Source organism: Gopherus evgoodei, chromosome 5 (assembly GCF_007399415.2).
Source record: "Gopherus evgoodei ecotype Sinaloan lineage chromosome 5, rGopEvg1_v1.p, whole genome shotgun sequence".
NCBI classification, from domain to species: domain Eukaryota; kingdom Metazoa; phylum Chordata; order Testudines; family Testudinidae; genus Gopherus; species Gopherus evgoodei.
The window spans coordinates 15560443-15580724 of NC_044326.1; the positions used below are offsets into that span (position 1 = coordinate 15560443).

General features: G+C 38.7%; 1 protein-coding gene across 13 annotated transcripts in view; it reads right to left on the reverse strand.

Annotated features, from left to right (window-relative positions):
- SPON2 (spondin 2) overlaps window positions 1-20282 on the reverse strand; it is a 110448-nt gene that overhangs the window by 30587 nt on the left and 59579 nt on the right. The window contains exon 1 of one of the 13 annotated variants that reach the window (XR_004000631.1): window positions 17183-17200. The exons of 11 other annotated variants lie outside the window; for them this stretch is intronic. The gene's annotated coding sequence lies outside the window, so the exon portion shown is untranslated. Of the gene's footprint in view, window positions 1-2307; window positions 2406-17182; window positions 17201-20282 lie in introns of those variants that run through there. One more of the 13 variants, XR_004000632.1, reaches the window with a different exon arrangement.

The window sequence follows — 20282 nt, forward strand, 5'->3', positions numbered from 1 at the left end:
GTAGCATTTAATTTCAGAAAGGGAAACTACACAAAAATGAGGAGGTTAGTTAAACAGAAATTAAAGGGTACAGCGCCAAAAGTGAAATCTCTGCAAGCTGTGTGGAAACTTTTTTAAAGACACCATAATAGAGGCTCAACTTTAATGCATACCCCAAATTAAAAAATATAGTAAGAGAACCAAAAAAGAGCCACTGTGGCTAAACAACATAAAAGAAGCAGTGAGAGGCAAAAAGGCATCCTTTAAAAAGTAGAAGTTAAATCCCAGTGAGGAAAATATAAAGGAGCATAAACACCAGCAAATAAAGTGTAAAAATATAATTAGGAAGGCCATAAAAGAATTTGAGGAATAGGTAGCCAAAGACTCAAAAAGTAATAGCAATTTTTGTTTAAGTACATTAGAAGCAGAAAGCCTGCTAAACAGACAGTAGGGCCACTGGACAATCAAGGTGCTAAAGGAGCACTCAAGGATGATAAGGCCACTGCAAAGAAACTAAATTAATTATTTGCATTGGTCTTCATGGCTGAGGATGTGAGGGAGAGTCCCAAATCTGAGCCATTCTTTTTAGGTGATAGATCTGCAGAATTGTGCCAGATTGAGGTATCATTAGAGGGGTTTTGGAACATCACCAAGACTCAAATGTGAAATTGCAGAACTACTAACTGTAATCTTTAACTTATCATTTAAATCAGCTTCTGTACCAGAAGACTGGAGGATAGCTAATGTGACGCCAGTTTTTAAAAAGGGCTCCAGAGATGATCCTGGCCATTACTAGTCTGTAAGCCTGACTTCAGTACCTGGCAAACTGGCTGAAACTATAATAAAGAACAATATTGTCAGTCATACAGATAAACATAATTTGTTGAGGACGAGACAACATGGTTTTAGTAAATGGAAATCATGCCTCACCAATCTACTAGAATTCTCTAAGGGGGTCAACAAGCACGTGCACAAGGGGATCCAGTGGATATAGTGTACTTAGATTTTCAGAAAGCCTTTGACAAGGTCCCTCATCAAAGGCTCTTACCTAAAGTAGGCTGCCACAGAATAAGAAGGAAGGTGCTCTCACAAATTGGTAACTGGTTATTAAAAGATAGGGAAAAAAGGATGGATAAAAATGGTCAGTTTTCAGAATGGAGAGAGGTAAATAGTGGTGTCCGCCAGGGGGTCTGTTCTGGGACCAGTCCTATTCAACATATTCATAAATGATCTGGAAAAAGAGGTAAACAGTGAGATGGCAAAATTTGCAAATGATACAAAATTACTAAAGATAGTTAAGACCCAGGCATACTGCGAAAAGCTACAAAAAGATCTCTCAAATCTGGATGACTGGGCAATAAAATGGCAGATGAAATTTAATGCTGATAAATGAAAAGTAATGCACATTGGAAAGCATAATCCCAACTATACATATAAAATTATGGTGTCTAAATTAGCTGTTACCACTCAAGAAAGAAATCTTGGAGTCATTGTGGATAGTTCTCTGAAAATATCCACTCAATGTGCAGCGGCAGTCAAAAAAGCAAACAGAATGCTGGGAATAATTAAGAAAGGGATAGATAATAGGACAGAAAATATCATGTTGCCTCTATATAAATCCATGGTATGCCCACATCTAGAATACTGTGTGCAGATGTGGTCGCCCCATCTCAAAAAAGATATATTGGAATTGGAAAAGGTTCAGTAAAGGGCAACAAAAATGATTAAAGGTATGGAACGACTTCCATATGAGGAGAGATTAATAAGACTGGGATTTTTCAGCTTGGAAAAGAGACGGCTAAGGGGAGATATGATTGAAGTCTATAAAATCGTGACTGGTGTAGAGAAAGTAGATAAGGAAGTGTTGTTTTCTACTTCTCATAACAAGAACTAGGGGTCACCAAATGAAATTAATAGGCAGCAGGTTTAAAACAAAGAAAAGGAAGTATTTCTTCACACAATGCACAGTCAACTTGTGGAACTCCTTGCCAGAGGATGTTGTGAAGGCCAAGACCACAACAGAATTCAAAAAAGAACTAGATAAATTCATGGAGGATAAGTTCATCAATGGCTATTAGCCAGGATGGGCAGGAATGGTGTCCCTAGTCTCTGTTTGCCAGAAGCTGGGAATGAGTGACACGGGCATGGATCACTTGATGATTACCTGTTCTGTTCATTCCCTCTGGGGCACCTGGCACTGACCACTATGGAAGACAGGATTCTGGGCTAGATGGACCTTTGGTCTGACCCAGTAGGGTCATTCTTATGTTCTTATGTTACAGAACTATACCACAGCTCCCAAGGTTCAACAAAGCATAGAGGACTTACCCTTCAATGGTCAGTTCTTGTTTTCCAAAAAGACTAATGAGATGCTGCATTCCTTTAAGGACTCTTCAGCCACTGTATGTTCATAGGGGTTACACCAGAAGTTAAGAATCATTACTATAGAGTTCAGCAACAGCAGCAGCAATACTGTCAATATTCCTAGCAGTACTCAGGCAGATACTTATCCTGATAGGCAGCAAAACTTCTCCCTGAGGAGACACGACACAAAGGAGAAGGCCCTCTTGTTCCAACTTCAACCAACCACCAGCTCATCCTCCATCAGCTTTGGACAAACTGCCAAGAGCAAGTAAAAAATCACTTAGAAAAGTTAGATACCTGCAAGTCACCAGGGCCTGATGAAATGCATCCTAGAATACTCAAGGAGTTAATAGAAGAGGTATCTGAGCCTCTAGCTATTATCTTTGGGAAATCATGGGAGACGGGGGAGAAAGACTGGAAGGGGGCAAATATAGTGCCCATCTATAAAAAGGGAAATAAAAACAACCCAGGAAACTACAGACCAGTTAGTTTAACTTCTGTGCCAGGGAAGATAATGGAGCAGGTAATTAAAGAAATCATCTGCAAACACTTGGAAGGTGGTAAGGTGATAGGGAATAGCCAGCATGGCTTTGTAAAGAACAAATTGTGTCAAACTAATCTGATAGCGTTCTTTGATAGGATAACGAGCCTTGTGGATAAGGGAGAAGCGGTGGATGTGATATACCTAGACTTTAGTAAGGCATTTGATACAGTCTCGCATGATATTCTTATAGATAAACTAGGAAAGTACAATTTAGATGGGGCTACTATAAGGTGGGTGCATAACTGGCTGGATAACCTTACTCAGAGAGTAGTTGTTAATGGCTCCCAATCCTTCTGGAAAGGTATAACAAGTGGGGTTCCGCAGGGGTCTGTTTTGGGACCGGTTCTGTTCAATACCTTCATCAATGATTTAGATGTTGGCATAGAAAGTACGCTTATTAAGTTTGCGGACGATACCAAACTGGGGGGATTGCAACTGCTTTGGAGGACAGGGTCAAAATTCAAAATCATCTGGACAAATTGGAGAAATGGTCTGAGGTAAACAGGATGAAGTTCAATAAAGATAAATGCAAAGTGCTCCACTTAGGAAGGAACAATCAGTTTCACACATACAGAATGGGAAGAGACTGTCTAGGAAGGAGTATGGCAGAAAGAGATCTAGGGGTCATAGTGGACCACAAGCTTAATATGAGTCAACAGTGTGATACTGTTGCAAAAAAAGTAAACGTGATTCTGGGATGCATTAACAGGTGTGTTGTAAACAAGACACGAGAAGTCATTCTTCCGCTTTACTCTGCGCTGGTTAGGCCTCAGCTGGAGTATTGTGTCCAGTTCTGGGCACCACATTTCAAGAAAGATGTGGAGAAATTGGAGAGGGTCCAGAGAAGAGCAACAAGAATGATTAAAGGTCTTGAGAACATGACCTATGAAGGAAGGCTGAAGGAATTGGGTTTGTTTAGTTTGGAAAAGAGAAGACTGAGAGGGGACATGATAGCAGTTTTCAGGTATCTAAAAGGGTGTCATCAGGAGGAGGGAGAAAACTTGTTCACCTTAGCCTCCAATGATAGAACAAGAAGCAATGGGCTTAAACTGCAGGAAGGGAGATTTAGGTTGGACATTAGGAAAAAGTTCCTAACTGTCAGGGTAGTTAAACACTGGAATAGATTGCCTAGGGAAGTTGTGGAATCTCCATCTCTGGAAATATTTAAGAGTAGGTTAGATAAATGTCTATTAGGGATAGTCTAGACAATATTTGGTCCTGCCATGAGGGCAGGAGACTGGACTCGATGACCTCTCGAGGTCCCTTCCAGTCCTGGAGTCTATGAGTCTATGAGTCCTCTCAAGGGCAGCATACCAGTCGCCAACTTCCTGACCGTATTGCCTCCATTTGGGAACAGGCTGTCCCACTTCTATAGTACTTGGGAAACAATAACCACAAACAAATGGGTCTTAAGAACAGTGATCAGGTGATGCCATCCAATTCTTGTCCGCCCCCTTCCCACTCCTCTACCCTGTCCCTCTTCAGGGACCTCTCTCATGAGTCATTGCTTTGTCAGCAGATTCAGACTCTGAGATTCAGGAGTCATAGAAGAAGTTACCCTTCAGTTTTGGGAAAAGGGATTCTACTCATGTTATTTCCTGATCCCCAAGTCCAAGGGAGAGCTGAGACCTATTCTTGATCACTGAGGTATCAACAAGTACATCAAATATCAGATTCTATACGGTAACACTAGCTACAGTCCTCCCTGCATTCGATCAAAGTGACTCGTTTGCCAACCTCAATCTGAGAATTCCTACTTGCACATGGCGATTTTCCCAAGTCACAAGAAGTTTCTTATAATGGCAGATAAACATTATCAATACACAGTCCTCTGCCCCATGCCTATTTACCAAATGCATGATTGCAGCCACAGCCTCTCTCAGGAGAATGAGGATTCATATCTTCCCATACCTGGATGATTGGTTAGTAACAGCAAGTTTGAAGACCAAGTCCTTAAACTTCACTTCATGCTGAATCTCATCAATTTGTTGGGACTGATTTTGAACAGGGGAAAGTCAACAGAAAAAATTGAGTTCATTGGGGCCATACTAGACTACAAGTTTGAGAGTTTTTCCCCTGCACAAGTGATTCCAAACAACTCATCACCTATGTCTATCCCTCCAATCTCGTCATTCAACTACAGTCTGTGCGCCTGGGCACAAGCATTTATTTAGTCCACCATGGGAGATCCACTTCAAAGCTGGTTAAAAACTGTATGTCTGTCTCTGGAGTTCTCAATCATTGGACAGCTTTGTCCGAGTTCCACTGGTGATCCTGTAGTCCCTAGAGGGGTGGACAGATCAAAACAATGCATAATAGGATGTATCCTTTGCCCATCCTCCACTGATCAAGACTACAGTTACTGATATCTCCACAATAGGTTGGAGACTGCATCTAGAGACTTTGAAAGCTCACTTCAAGCAGCTTTGTCAAGAAGCAATGAAGTTGTGGCTTTTTATGCATTATTCTCATAGCTGCCCACTTACCAGGGGCCAGAATCAGTTGTCTGATCACCTCAGCAGGAATTTCTCCCAGAATCATGAGTAGCCCCTGAAGTGCAGTGTTCTGAGGCCCATTTTCAGAGAATGGGACATTCTGTCTGTTGACATGTTTGCAATAAAAAAAAGAAAAAGAAAAAACCAAGAAGTGCCATCAATTTTGATCACAAGCAAGTCTCAGTCCAGACTTTTTAACCAACACCGTCCATCTGAATTGAGGATCAGCACTGCTGCATGCCTTCCCCACACAAGCGACTCATCCTTCAAGTTATTCTCAAATTGAAGCAGATCATTCCAAATGGATACTCATTGTGCCAGCTTGGCCAAGACAATGTTGATTCTCCAAATGTCATAGTCTGTCTCTTCGGCCTTCCGGACCTCTTCCCCTCCTTCCTGACTCAACACCACGGTCAGACACCCGACACTGAACACTCTGTTCCTCGTGGCATGGAATCTGTGTGTTTAGATGAGGAGGAAGGTTGATGTTCAGAAGCACTTTAATTAGACCGATTTAATAATAGAAAACCCGCTACCATCTCTCCCTATTCTGCCAAGTGGAAGTGCTTTTTAGTTTGGTCCAGTCTCAGGGAATTCAGCCAATGGTCCCTTTCTTATGCTTCACTTGCAAAATGGTCACTCAGGCAAAACTATAACTATTTCAAATACCTATTTTTTTTCCACCTGGCTGTGATGGGATGCCTGGAATAGGGCTCATAATAATCACGCAGATGCCAGTCCTCTAGTTACTAAAAACTAAAGGTTTAATAAGAAAAAAGAAAAAGAAGAGAATTATACATACAAGTGATTACAAGTCACATATATACAAGTGACTGCAAAGTCCTTATATCAGGTTTGTAGCAGAGATGGAATAAACTGCTAGTTTGCAAAAGTCTCTCTGGAATCACCCAAACAGATTAGGGGTCATCAGTCCTTCTTAGATATCCAGTCCAGAGAAATGAAGACCAAATGGAGATGTCTCAGGTGCCTTTTTATATCTTCTGCCATGTGCATGAAAATTTATTGCCCCAAACAAAGTCTACAGCCCACTGTGGAGAGTTACTGGTCCAAGATGGAGTCCAGGGTCACATAAGCATATAACACATCCATACATAGTTTACTGTATTACAGGGGGTGGCCATTGGTCCCCTCAGAGTCTGAAACATCTACAGAAAGACCTACTGTATGGCTGTGTTCCTCTAAGCTGCGCGGTCACACAGCCACTCAGGAGTGAATCTAGTCCCGCTCACCATGCAGCTCTTCAGTCACGTTGCTCCTGGCCTCTGCCTTGGAGCCCCCGGCAAGCTGCTCCTGGGACCCTTCTGCTTGCTGTGCAGAGTGTGGAAAGGAGGGGCACTGATGTCAGTGTCCCCTCCCGTACCTCTGCCTATCCATGTACCCCATCTCTGCAGTGTGAGGGAGAAGGATAGGGCTCAGATGTTGTGGTCTGAGCCTTCTGGTATGTGAGTGCCTTAAAGAGATAGCGCACAGTCTCTCAAACTTCCCCAGCAGCCAGCACACACACTGTCTCTGACAAACACATACACCCTGTCTCTGACTGACACACACACACACACACACACACACACACACACACACACACACACACACACACTCACTTCACAACATATACTTGCATTATTCTTGGTACTTCTTGGTACTTCCTGCAATGCACATATATTCTCTGTAATTTTAATCTTTCAAAGTGTGTTATTTTAGTTGGACTTGTCTATGCATTTCATCATTTTCTCTCTTATGCTTAAATTTAATTCTTTGAGTAGCGAGTTCTAAAATCCCTATAGTAACTTTTTAAATATATATATTATATCTAGGTTTTTTTGTTGCTCCTGGTGGTGCACATCCGCACATTACTTTGATATTGGTGCACAGAACAAAATTCATTCCATACATGGATGGAAAACATTTGAGGGAACACTGCTGGGTGTGATGACTTTCTTCATTGGTCCATTGTTAGAGTGAAGTGTTCTTAATGGGACATCAGCACATAATTGTCTAGTCTGGATGTAAATCTACTTGGGGGGGGTAGTGGGTGTCACCCAGGAATACAACACATGTGTAAGATACAAGCATATAGCCAATATTCATAACTTCAGATACAATGATGATACATGCATACGCACAGGATAACCATACTGAGCAAACCATAACTTTTCCATCAACACCTTATATGACATATTTTGTACATGATTTGTTGTAATTATATAACAGTGATAGCAACAAAGATACAAATGGTCATCTTTCTTATACACAGCATCACACTAGTGACTGATGTTTGATCAATTAGAGGAAAACTCATCCAGCATTAGACTGTCAGGAGACTGCTGACTATAGTGTCCTTGTGTCTTATTCCCTTAAATAACAATTGGGCTAGACACAATCAGACTTTCTAGCTTTGTGAAAGCGTATCTCTCACAATGCTTAATTCAGCATTCCATAGTTGCAGAAAATTGTGGATTTCTACTCAAGAATAGGGTTTACTATTCATGGCCGGAAAGCCACGCATGCCAAATTTCTGTAGGTCAGCAGCTGCAGAAGAAAATTTGTGTGGGATCAGACAGGACTGTCCTTAGGCATAGGCAACATAGGCAGCTGCGTAGGGCACCTGAAAATTTGGGGCACCACTTGGTCTTAGTGTCCATCCTCTTGTTTTCCTATCCCTGTTCTGACCCTTCCTGCAGGTTCCCACAGATGGCTGCTCTAGCCTGGTGAGTCTTCCTTGGGAGGGAATCTAGTAGTTAAAAGTGAAAAAACCTCCAGCCTGCCAGACCTATTAGCACAACATTGAAACTGTTAAAGAGACATTCAAGGGGTAATAAAGCCATTTAACAGGCATTTGCCCACCCCAAGGTATATACTGACAGGTTTCAGAGTGGTAGTCCTGTTAGTCTGTATCAGCAAAAACAAGGACGAGTCCTTGTGTCACCTCAAAGACTAACAAATTATTTGGGCATAAGCTTTTGTGGACTAGAATTCATTTCATCAGATGTCCACGAAAGCTTATGCCCAAATAAATGTTTATACTGTCAGTTTCTGACCTTACTGACAAAAACAGTTGTGCATTAATGTAATATTTACACAGAACATGTCAGTCTACAGGACCTTAGTTTAAAATATGCTTTAAAAATATTTCATTAGTGAGCTGGTGAAGATTATAAAATCACATTTCTAAAAAATGTTTGCATAGAGTTTTAGATGCACAATCATCTTTAGCCTTAAATGTGTGGATCTTCACACATAGTTTTTTAAATAAATCCTTCAAAAGACCTCCCTTATCTAAAATACACATTTTAATTACTATAGTTAAAAAAAAAGTGCTTCCAAGTCTTCCTGTCCTTTCTGTCCATCCCTTCACCACCTCTCCCCCTACTCCCCACTGAAGAGAGCCCTTAAAGGGACAACAGTCCTTCCCTTCCAGATAGCTGGACAAAGAGTTCCCTTTCTTTACTTCTGATTATCCGACAAACTAGTTTTAAAAGAACACTCCAGCAAAATCAGTACCTTAGTAAGACAAAATCCTTGTTATACCTAAAATCTTTGGAAACATATTTTTTTAAAGTTGGTGAAATTTCATAACCATGTCTCTTGTTATGGAGATCACACAAAGTAAATTACTGTACCCTTTTTCTAAAAGCAATGAACATTGTTATGAACACACTAAACCTCTCTGATTAATTTAAAAGAATGTCTTTGTTTCAGTGAGTTAAATATATAGTAATCTGGAATGCTGGCTTAAGATGTGAGTACATTTAAAATATAAATTCAATTTAGAAATACTGATGAAGAAAATGTAAAACAGAGAAGAGCTGCATCATGTATTCCATTATATGTAATGTTGTATTCAGCAGGACAGCTGACTCACCCTTACCATGAAGTTTTTGCAAATAAATCTCTGACAAACTTCAGGGCATATCAAAAAACCTGTGACTGACATTTTTTATTCCCAAATTTTAGTGCTTTTAATTAGGTACTTTCTTCATGTCCATTCTGCATGAGGGAGAGTGCATGGAAGTCTCTGCGGGGAACTGTGACTCTCCGCCACCATGAGGCAGGCTGGGCATCTCATTATCCTGTGCTGTCAAGTCCCTCCTCCCCCTCCCCCACCAGGCTGTGAGCTTGGGCTGCCATCCGGCATAGGGGCACCAGTTTAATAATACTGCGTAGGGCCCCATAAATCCTAAGGACGGCCCTGGGATCAGAACCTATGCCTGCATTCCTTCTTCAGTTTTTATGCCCAGTTAAAGAGCAGCTGAAGCTTCATGGATATCTTTGAAAAAAAATCTTCCATTTAGAAATCCTTTTGCCTGTATATAATATTTTCTTGGTTTTTTTTCTTTCCTCTTCTGCATCAGAACAATATTTCATTTCTTAAACTGAAGTCTCGCTCCAGCATACCTATCTTCCATTCATATCCAGCCCTCTTTTTACCCTGAGTTCTTGAGAGCAAGACAGTAGGCACACAAGAAGTTTAAGGGTTATTCCAACACAGGACTATGCCTAGTGTTTTAGCTTATATGTGACCACGCACAGCTTCTGCTCATTCTGGTGGTGGACAGCAGCAATGTTGCAGTTCCTGCTGTGCACACAAAGTTTTGCAAGATCAGTGTTGGAAAATACATGATCAAATGATGTGTGGATAATTTGTGACTTTGCTGTAACAAACATTTAAACTCTAGTCATCATCTTAATTCTAAACCATTGGGTTATTTTTATAAACCTAAAATAGCAATAAAACAAGAAAATAGTTTAAAATATCCAGGACAGCTTTGTAAGAATAGCCAACATCGTGTTTAGTCAGTGTTTCAACAATCAATTTTTACATTATGAAAAAAAAATGGGTGAACACAGTAAGGTCACTTCTACCTCAGTTACCTGGCTGCAGATCACATTAAAGGGTGCAAGCTCTACTTTGATCAAAATAAGCTGAACCTATGAAATGGAAGGCATAGTTGTACCCCTTATATAAGAAGCAACAGGCGGAATGACATAAATAGTGATAACACTTATTATATGACAAAAATAAGGAAATGCGGATTAAATTAGATCTGCCGTTTCTTAGGTTTGTTTGCTTGCTAACATCCAAAGCAATAGAATGAGAAATCCACTTGTGGTTTTTATCCATATTCCTGAACTATTGTCACATATTAAAGATTTACAATAACAATCCAGTTTGCTGCTGAAGAATGTGTGCACATCCTTAAATGTGCACAAGCTGTTTTAATAAGTCTATAAATATCTAGCATTTCTTGTCTTGCAATAGAAACATAAATCTGTACTACTTAAGAGCACTTATACACCCATACCTTCTCTTGTAGTTACCATGGATACACATACTACTATGGATACTCAACAATGCCAAAAGGTTTACATTCAGTCTGAGTCCTTCAATCTGAGTTAAACAGTAAAACCTCAATAGCAGTGAAGTAAGCAGCAGAATATTTTTGTATGAAAAATAATGGTGTAGTACTAGAGCCTCCTAAGAAGCACATCACATGAAAAGGAGATCCTGCGTTATGTTGTGATGACCTAGAAAAACTCTGAAATGAACTGAACATTTAGATGGCTCCAAAGATGAAGGCTAAATATTACAGAACTGAGTGAAGACCAATGGGGCACTAATCTCCCATATTTTTTAATTTGCTGTGTTTGAAAGACTAGAAGAGATGTGTTTTGCACAGTTCACTGAAGAAAAAAGATTTGGATAGAATTCAGTGTTTTGCATTGAAACTTAATTAAAATAACTTGACAGGGTACTCAAAATAGCATAAATCCACATAATGTAAACATGATCTAAAGATTAATAAAAAATTTCATGTCCATAATTTCTAGGTTGGACATGGCAAACAGCATGGTATAAGGAAAATTTATTCCTTTTATTTTATTTATTTTATTTCACTATAGTAGCTTTCGCATTCACTGAACCAGTTAAAGAGGGTAATTGTTTGGCTTTTCATCTGCATCATTTTACATTTTTTTAAAGTTTAGTTTTCCTTGTTCAGCTTTTTCCCTCCACCCTTTTCTCATATTCTCATCTTGCTAATGGATTTTCCTTCTTTCTAAGTCTCATATGTTTGTAAATTCACAAGTTGAATCTAAGGCAGGAATGTCATTTCATGAGGTACATCAGAGATGATACTCTACAAAATAGTCTGGGGGAAAAAAGATAACTCAAAATGAGTTTGTGGTGAGAGATAGCAGGGCAGAAAATAACTGTAAGATCATTCACACAGAGAAAAGTTGCTGAAGTTAAGTATTTTTGTAGAAAACTTCTGTTTCGTCTTCTAAAAACTTTTTTTGTTGAAATGGAGTAAGCCTCTGGTGTTACATGTTGTACCTCCTTTTTGCCATTGAACCTTTATAATACCACTTATACACAAAATATGCTATTTAGTAAACTATGCCAGTCCTTTTATTTCTTTGGCACCACTCCACAAGACTACCAAAACTAATCTATATTGCTAATCCACTCATTACCACAACACATTTCACTGTTGAACATCTCTTGCTTTACAGGCTAATTAAGTTTGTTGCCATCACTTTTTAAAGCCAGTCTTAAATAGTACTATAGAAGAGAGGGATCAATATTAAAAAAAAATCAAATCAGTTTCAGACCTCAAATAATAATGCACTGTGGAAAATTAATTGGCTCTTTCATAGGCTAAGGATCTAGATACAGATCTAATCCATGCATAAAGGGGGTTTTATGCACCATTATATACTGACCCTCCTGTACCTGTTCAAGAATCAAAATCAATACAGAATAGAGGATGAACCTGAAGTGGGGAAGGTTGGGCCAGTAACAGGAGGACCACACATTTTTCCTCGCTAGCTCTATGGAGATTACTCAGAAAAGGCAGTTCACCTGTAGTCTATATTACATTTCTCTTAAGCCCTCTCCACAGCAAGGAATGTCCCTTCAAGAGTGATTCTGGGGACTGTCATTACCAGAGGATGGCTTGCAAAGGGGGCCTGACTTGCCAAGGAGATCAGAGAGTTTAACAGACATAATTTTCTAGGATTATGCTTCAGGAGGATCCCAGAAACTACTCTGTCCTCAGGGGAAGGTGGTGGTGGTGGGGAACCACAGCCCATTCTGTGGACATAAATTCCATCCCCTCAGAATAGTTTGTGAGAAACCTCATGAGGAAATCCTTGAGGAAATTTTCATCACATCAGCATCCCCCACAGATATTTTCATAGGCCTGAATGACCAGGGCATCTTAACATGCTGTAACCTCAGCTTCTTTCAAATTGATATTCATAAAAATTGAGAGGACTGGTAACAATATGCCATTGGATTTTTTAGATTGGAATAGTCTGCCAATGGTAGTCACATCCTTTAAGACATTAAAACTGGACTAAACAAAGTCCTGGAGCACATGCGAATATTAAAAAAAAATTCAGGCATCAGACAAAGTCCATACATTTTGTATGTGGGAGGTTCCTGCTGGGAGTTTAGGTTCAGATACTTCATATTATATATCTATATATATATATATAGATATATATATTATAGATATATATGTCTTAAATGATGTGACTACCATTGGCAGACTATTCTGCCAATATATATATTTGTCATCACTGCTTTATTTGGATATGAAAATGATCCAATATACATTGAGAAAAGTTAGAGCATTTGTTAATTCTGAACAGAGAGACCAGCTGAATAAGACAGTGGAGGAACTGAGTTATGTCATAAATTCAAAAACATGAGAAGGTCTTAGAAGTGGTAAAGAAGAAGAGCAACTACAGTATCATGTAACAGAAACTAAATATTGTTTCTGATCTTAGTCCAGCAGCTTAAGTTAAAACAACTTGTGCTGCTTCAGAAAAAAATTATTGGGGAAATTTTTCCAACTGCCCTTTGCTTCCCAACAAAAATCAGGGGACTGTGAAAGAAGAAGTCATATTTTCTAGGTAATGAATTATGCCAGGCATTTATTGCCAGGTTTTGGGGTTTTTTTTAAACAATGTTTAATTCTGAAATGGAGGAAAAAGTGGACTATCCATTAAAGCAACAGGCTGCATAATTCCTTGTAACTGTTGTTATTGTACTTTCAGTGTAGTTGTAATCATGTTGGTCCAAGGATGAGAAAGACACGATAGGCAAGATAATATCTTTTAGTGCACTACCTTATACCTTTCACCAACAGAAGCTGGTCCAGTAAAAGATATTACCTTGCTTATCTTGTCTCTCTCATTATTGTATTATTACATATTTCTTAAGCAGCAATAGTACAAAATACTGACAATTTTGACTTTGATTTTAAGATGGCATTGCCTATTAGTGATGAAAACTGAATGTATCAAAGTGGTTTATGATTAATTGTATTTTCTCAGTGAGTTATATATATTGCAAATAGAAACTGATGTTAATTTAAATTCCAAATTAAGCTTCAAGTGCTGTAGGAATTAGTTCTGATAACTTACCAAGTAGTTCTTACTTCTGAGTCATTTCTGAATCAATGTGCCTGTCTGATGCTGGACTAGATTCTATATTCAGTTACTCTGATATAAATATAGTTACTTCAGTAGAGGTTCCTGAGGATTACAGCAACGTAACTGATCAGAATCTGGCCTGCTGTCTTTCATATGACATGTAAAACTGAGATCCTGACTTCTTTTGTCAGTAAAGATTCCATCTCTCTTTTCTGCATAGTAGACACATTATACATCAGTTGTCCTGGCCAAACTGTAATTTAGATAATATTCTACTTCTGATTTCCTCCTTGAGATTCAGTTAAAGAGGATATTCTTTTTTTAACTTCCTGACCTAACCTGATGGACACACTGTTTACTATTGCATTTCACTTTAGAAGTGGCTGCATTTTAGTGGTTGGGCAATGTAGTCCCTTCCACTTATATACCTAACATGCATGTTGTGAAGCTTAACACACAAATGTTTGGAATGCAGCTGTAGGCATCTCGGTCCCAGGATATTAGAAAGACAAGGTGAATGAGGTAATATCTTTTATTGGACCAACTTCTGTTGGTGAGAGAGAGAAACTTTCAAGCCACAAAGAGCTCTTCTTTAGATCTAGGGGTATGTCTACACTACCCGCTGGATCAATGGATCCCTGAGTGGTCCCCCATCGACTTCTGTGCTCCATCTCCATTTAGTTGGGAATTGGCCCTGCTTTGAGCAGGGCGTTGGACTAGATGACCTCCTGGGGTCCCTTCCAACCCTGACATTCTATGATTCTATGATCTCAGCGACGGGGGAGTGGCAGCAGTCAACTCACCGCAGTGAAGACACCATGGTAAGTCGATCTAAGTATGTAGCTGGAATTGCATAATTTAGATCAATCCCCGCCCCCCACAGTGTAGACCAGGCCTAGGAAAGGTATTCTAAGCATCACAGCTACATGCAAGATGGAACAGATTGTTTAGTGTAAATAGTTAGCACATAATTCTGATAGACACTAAAAATCATGGACTGAACAGAGACACTATATATATATATGGCTTATTACAACAATCTGTAACCCACTAATCCCCCTTTTTTCCTACGACTGAAGAAGTATTAATGGGTCACTCTACCTTGAATGATCCCTTAGAATATGTACTAACTACTTATGCTAAACAATGTGTTCCATATTGCATTTAATTGTGACCCTTGGAATAACTTTCCCAGACCTGAAGAAGAGCTCTGTGTGGCTCGAAAGTGTGTCTCTCTCACCAACAGACGTTGGTCCAGTAAAAGATATTACCGCACCCACCTTGTCTTTCTAAATGTTTGGAAAGCACTTTGAGATCCTTGAATGAAAAGAATAACTAGAAACCAACAAGTATTAATATTTAATAACTGCTAAGGTTGGATAGGCACAAAGACTGTATCTAAACACTTCAGTGATGATTCAAACTGCCCTCTTCCTCAACCCCCTCCCTAGTTAGCCATGTGGACTATAATTGGTACCAAAATCTCTTGTATGTAATTGGCATGCCTCTAGTACTTAGATGAATGTAGAGCAGTAGGAAAATGCCTGAGTGCCTAAAATACCTGAAATAAGCCATCTAAACAAATAGCCTAATTTTCAGGGATAGTGAGCACTCAAAACTGCAACCAAAATAAATCTGGGTTTTGTGTATACATGGAATGTAGGACCAAGCCCTTTGCCTTTTTTTTTGTTAAGATACAAGTAACCTAAATGGCAAACAATTTTCTAATTCTCCTTAACACATTTTGTAGGGGAAAAACAAACACCAGGAAAATCCACTTATCTACAGCACAATGTAATGTGTCATTATGTGAAATTTTTTCTTCCTTTTTTTTCAAGAATTCCTGAAGTATCCTGTCTCCTTATAAGAGGCCTTGCTAGTCACTACGAATTGAACTCAGTCTTCTCTCAGCATATCCTACCTTTCACTTTGGCTATTGCTTTCCCTGTTGTTCCAATCCAGAGGCCAATGTCTTTAAAATATCTTGAAACTGACTTTGGCATTTCTTTTGGCTAAACAGCTTTCAGTGGATTAAACTAAGTATGGAAGCACCCTGACTTTTTCCCTATTACTCCCCTAGGGAAGTGTCAGAAATACCAGGACACAAACAGCAGAATAATTTCAAAAAGTATTGATTTTTCAAGCTGTACAGCATCCCCAGCAGCAACATCAATGCTTCTACGCTAATAGCTATTCCAATAGTTATACAAATAGCGTTACATAAAAATACACATTCCTTGTCTGTACAGCCAAGTAGCCCTTCCATAACCATCAAATACAGGAAGCTGCATTCAGTGCTATTTATATGGAAATAGTTGTGCTTGATATGATTTCCCCCCCCACATCATAATAAAGTTAATTAACATGAAACTTACATCTGTGAAAATAATAGTGTGCTAAATCCACATGTGACTCTGGAAAGTAATTTGTGGGTAAAAGTAGGTATGTTGTGTCACTAAAGCTGAGCCCAATATCACAGATGTAACTGCATAGTTTGGAATTATTTACATGCTTCCTTTGCCAGGCACTTTGGCAACACCATCAGTTTTTGGGAGTCAGACTGCTAGGGTGAATCTGAATGAACCACTCATTGCCAACCATTCTGTGGGTACCAAGCAGCTTCCTATCATCTGCAAACACCTTGGGACATACCTTGAACTGGGATAAGCAGAAGAAAAGTATTAGGCATCTTTGCAGTTTCCAAAATAGCTGGCAAAAAATCTGAAGTTCCAATATAGTCTATAGGTATATAAGGGATCAATCAAATATAATAATTCTGCGGAACAGACAGTTGTGGCATGTTTAAGGGAGCCAGGAATCTGGAACTCCATCCTCTTTTGACTGTGTGCAATCAGGCTGTCATCCATTTAAAGTTGGATGGGAGAGAGATGGTTAGCCTCTGCATCTGTGGCTACCTAAAGAGATGGGGGCAATATTATATTGATGCACTGGTACGCAATATTCAACACTGGTACTGTAACTCATACATTTACTTTGCTGAGATTTCAGTAGAATTCTATGGGGGCTCAGATTAGGAGAGGATTTGGCCCATTATGTGACTGGGAGTTTGCATGTGAATTTGTAGAACCACTACAAACCAGTTACATGATGAACAGAGTGAAAGGTACAGTTTGTTATTTGTCCGTGGTTTTGCCTATTATATATTAGGTTCGTTCCAGACAGGCAAAAAGTTAAAAGTCCCTGCCCCAAAGAGCTAACATTCTGAAGACAGATAAACAAGTAGACCGAAGTTAGTGGTAATGGGAAACACAAGAGTATGCTATTAAATCTCTGTCTCTGACAGGTATCATTGCAAGTTAGAACAACATGTAGAACTTACCCAGCAAAGTGTCTTTCCAGGATCCCTTATCTATTGTAGCAGTTGCCCGTCTCCTGCTACAGAATCCAGCGCATAGCAAGCCTGACCAAGTAAGTTACACCATGAAGTTTTTATTAGTATTAGTTATCTTTATTTCTGAAGTGCTTTAGATGTACATGGTACTTTACAAATACAAGGTCTTTGCCCGAAAGAGCTCATAATTAAGGGTCAGACCGTGTGAAGTATAAGGCACCCTCAAGCTCTAGTGAAGACTGAGTTAAGGGCACCCAGCACCACCAGATAGGCTCTATGTTAGACAATATACAAAGAATGGATGGATATTTTAACATCTGTTGTTGATGTTTCGTACAATTCTTGTAGTTACTTCTTACAGGATTTTATAAAATAATTATCTGCCTAGTTTCAAACCTTAGCACCCAAAGCCATACCATCTGAGTGCCTCCCACTATAAAGACATAATGGTGATCTCTCTCTCCCTCTCCCTCTCTTCTACGGAGATAAACAATTTTTTAAAATATAAAATGTGCGAGTGAGCTGATGTATGTTCTATTGGAGGAAAACCCAAAGAGCTGGGCTTGAAATTTAGTTCTAAATGCAATAGGAGTGGAGGAACATTTTACTCATTACAACTCTGTGGGTTCAGTCTGAGAGGAAGCACCTGATCCTGAACCATTTAAGAGCATTTCTGTTCATTCTTGCAGCCTCTTGAAGGCAGAATAGGTATTTGATGATCAATTCCCCTGAATGGGACAGACAGTTCCAGTAGGATGCACTTCCATTGTGGACACCAAAGAATAGGTGCCTTCTCTGTACCTCGCGCTGGTCTGAATCCTGATTAGGAGAGATTTAGGCTATTGGATGTAGATGGTGTTGAAGGGTATTTTTAGCTAGCTGCTCATTTAATTTGCTTTGATGGTTAGAAACTGGGTGATAGTTTGCAAAGTTACTAGCATCCAGCGGCAATTTCTTTAATATTGTTCAGATTGAGTGTTTTAAAATGAGAATTAGATTTCCCTCTTCAAAGGAGTTGTGCAGTACAAAGGTTTGATTGTCACGAGTACGGGATAGCCACGTCATTTACAAATGGCAAAGCAATAGTGACCTTGGAAATTCTGAGTTTCAGTTATTTTTCTCCCTTTGCAGATGGGGGGCAATTTGGTCCCTGTTAGGAAAAGAATGACAGCAAGATTAATACAGCCTCCAAATCTGGAAGACTTAAATTTAATGAAAGGATTTGTTTTAAAACATGGAAAAATTAGATATGCCAAACTGACTAACATCTAGGAAATGTTAGAAGATTAAACAAAGTAAAATATGAGTTTAATTATCAATTATAAAGGAAGAACATGTATTTTTTTACTTTAAATACATTTTTTATGAGATGGGACTAATATGGAATATTCGTTTTGAATCTTGTAAATCACATGCCAGGCTACACTAATGAGGCAGACGGAAGGCACATTAACTACTGTACTTATCCTAAAAGAATGAGTGAGATGTTCTGTAACTTTCAGAGAAAACACTACGGGGAAACAATTTTAAAATCCCATCTGCTCTAATTTATATATTCTGACTAGCAGGCAAACTTCTAATGACATCAGAAATCATTGTGGCATCTGGAAAATCTCTAGAAACAGATTAATTTTCTAGAGTTGATGTAAGCATATCTCCCATGTTAGCTATACTATGTTGTGCAAGTCATCATTATACTTATTCGCAGTAAAAAATGTATATTAAAATACAGGTATAATACCAGTAGTTTATATTTAGCAAGAGGAAAAGTAGAAAAGGCTGTCACTTAAAAAAAAATCCTTGCATGAAGGAACATAGCAAGATAGTGTAAACTCCTAGTAATGGTAATTGGAATCATAACCACGGGCTTTGAAATAAAAAAAGAAAAAATTGATATAACTAGAGACAGAAATTATTTTTTACTTCTAAAATCCCTCTAGATACTTTGTATGCATCTGCTGAAGATCTACACAATGATTTTAATTTAAGTACTTCAGCATCTGCTGTTTGTATCCTCTATGTCTAAAATACTGGCATGATATTCTGGTGCATGAAAAGTTTATTAGGACACCGCTGTAAACTCAATGTTGTTTTCCACTATAAATTCTTCTGCAGAGGTCTCGTGAGTAGATACTAACATATAGTCATTATTTCCATGTGTCAATATTAACCAATGTGTCTGAGGAAGAGGGTGGAGGAGACCTAATGGCATTCATACTGCTGCAGCAGATAACTCAGAGATAGAGGCTTGATTTTGTCTTTAAAATGTTAGTAGAGTTTATTTCATACACTCAGTATTTTATATATATATAGTATAATAAATTTGTTAGTCTCTAAGGTGCCACAAGTACTCCTGTTCTTTTTGCAGATACAGACTAACACGGCTGCTACGCTGAAACCAGTATTATATCTGCAGATTCTGGAACAGATAAATTGGTGATGTGACATAACATGAGACATTATTCAGGTTAGAAATTTTGTTCCGCCGACACAGTAATTCACATTAATGTGTGACATCTCTTGCAAGTTGTCATTAAATTAGAATGTTGACATGAATTAATGTGATAGCATGAAATAATAAGCTTTGCTCTCTCCTAATTATTTGGGGTCCTTGAAGTATTCATCCCTTTTATTCTGAGACAGTTTTCCTCTTTATAATCTCAGTCTCTTTAAACTCATAACATATCAGTAGGTTAAATTTAATTTAATCTGATTCACATAAATTCAGAAAAAGAAAATGACATTTTTAGTTTTCGTTTTCTCGTACAATAAACTATTTAAAAAGCAAGAAAGAGGCAAAAGAGTGGGTGGAAAGCAAGAAAGTAAAGGAGATAAGAATCACTTGTTTCCTCTCAAATCTGGTTCCTAGAAAATCAGAATATTTGCTATAAGACTCATAAGGTAGGACCAGATTTTCAAACTTGGACATATGTTTACTGTTTTTGTGTTCTTCAAAGCAGATTAAAATTTCTATAGAATCTAACGAATCCATTATTTAATTAGAATATTAACCCTTCCTTTACAGTTGGTTAGAGAAGATATTATAGTCAACCCTGCCACATCTTTTCAGATCAAAAAACCAAAACAA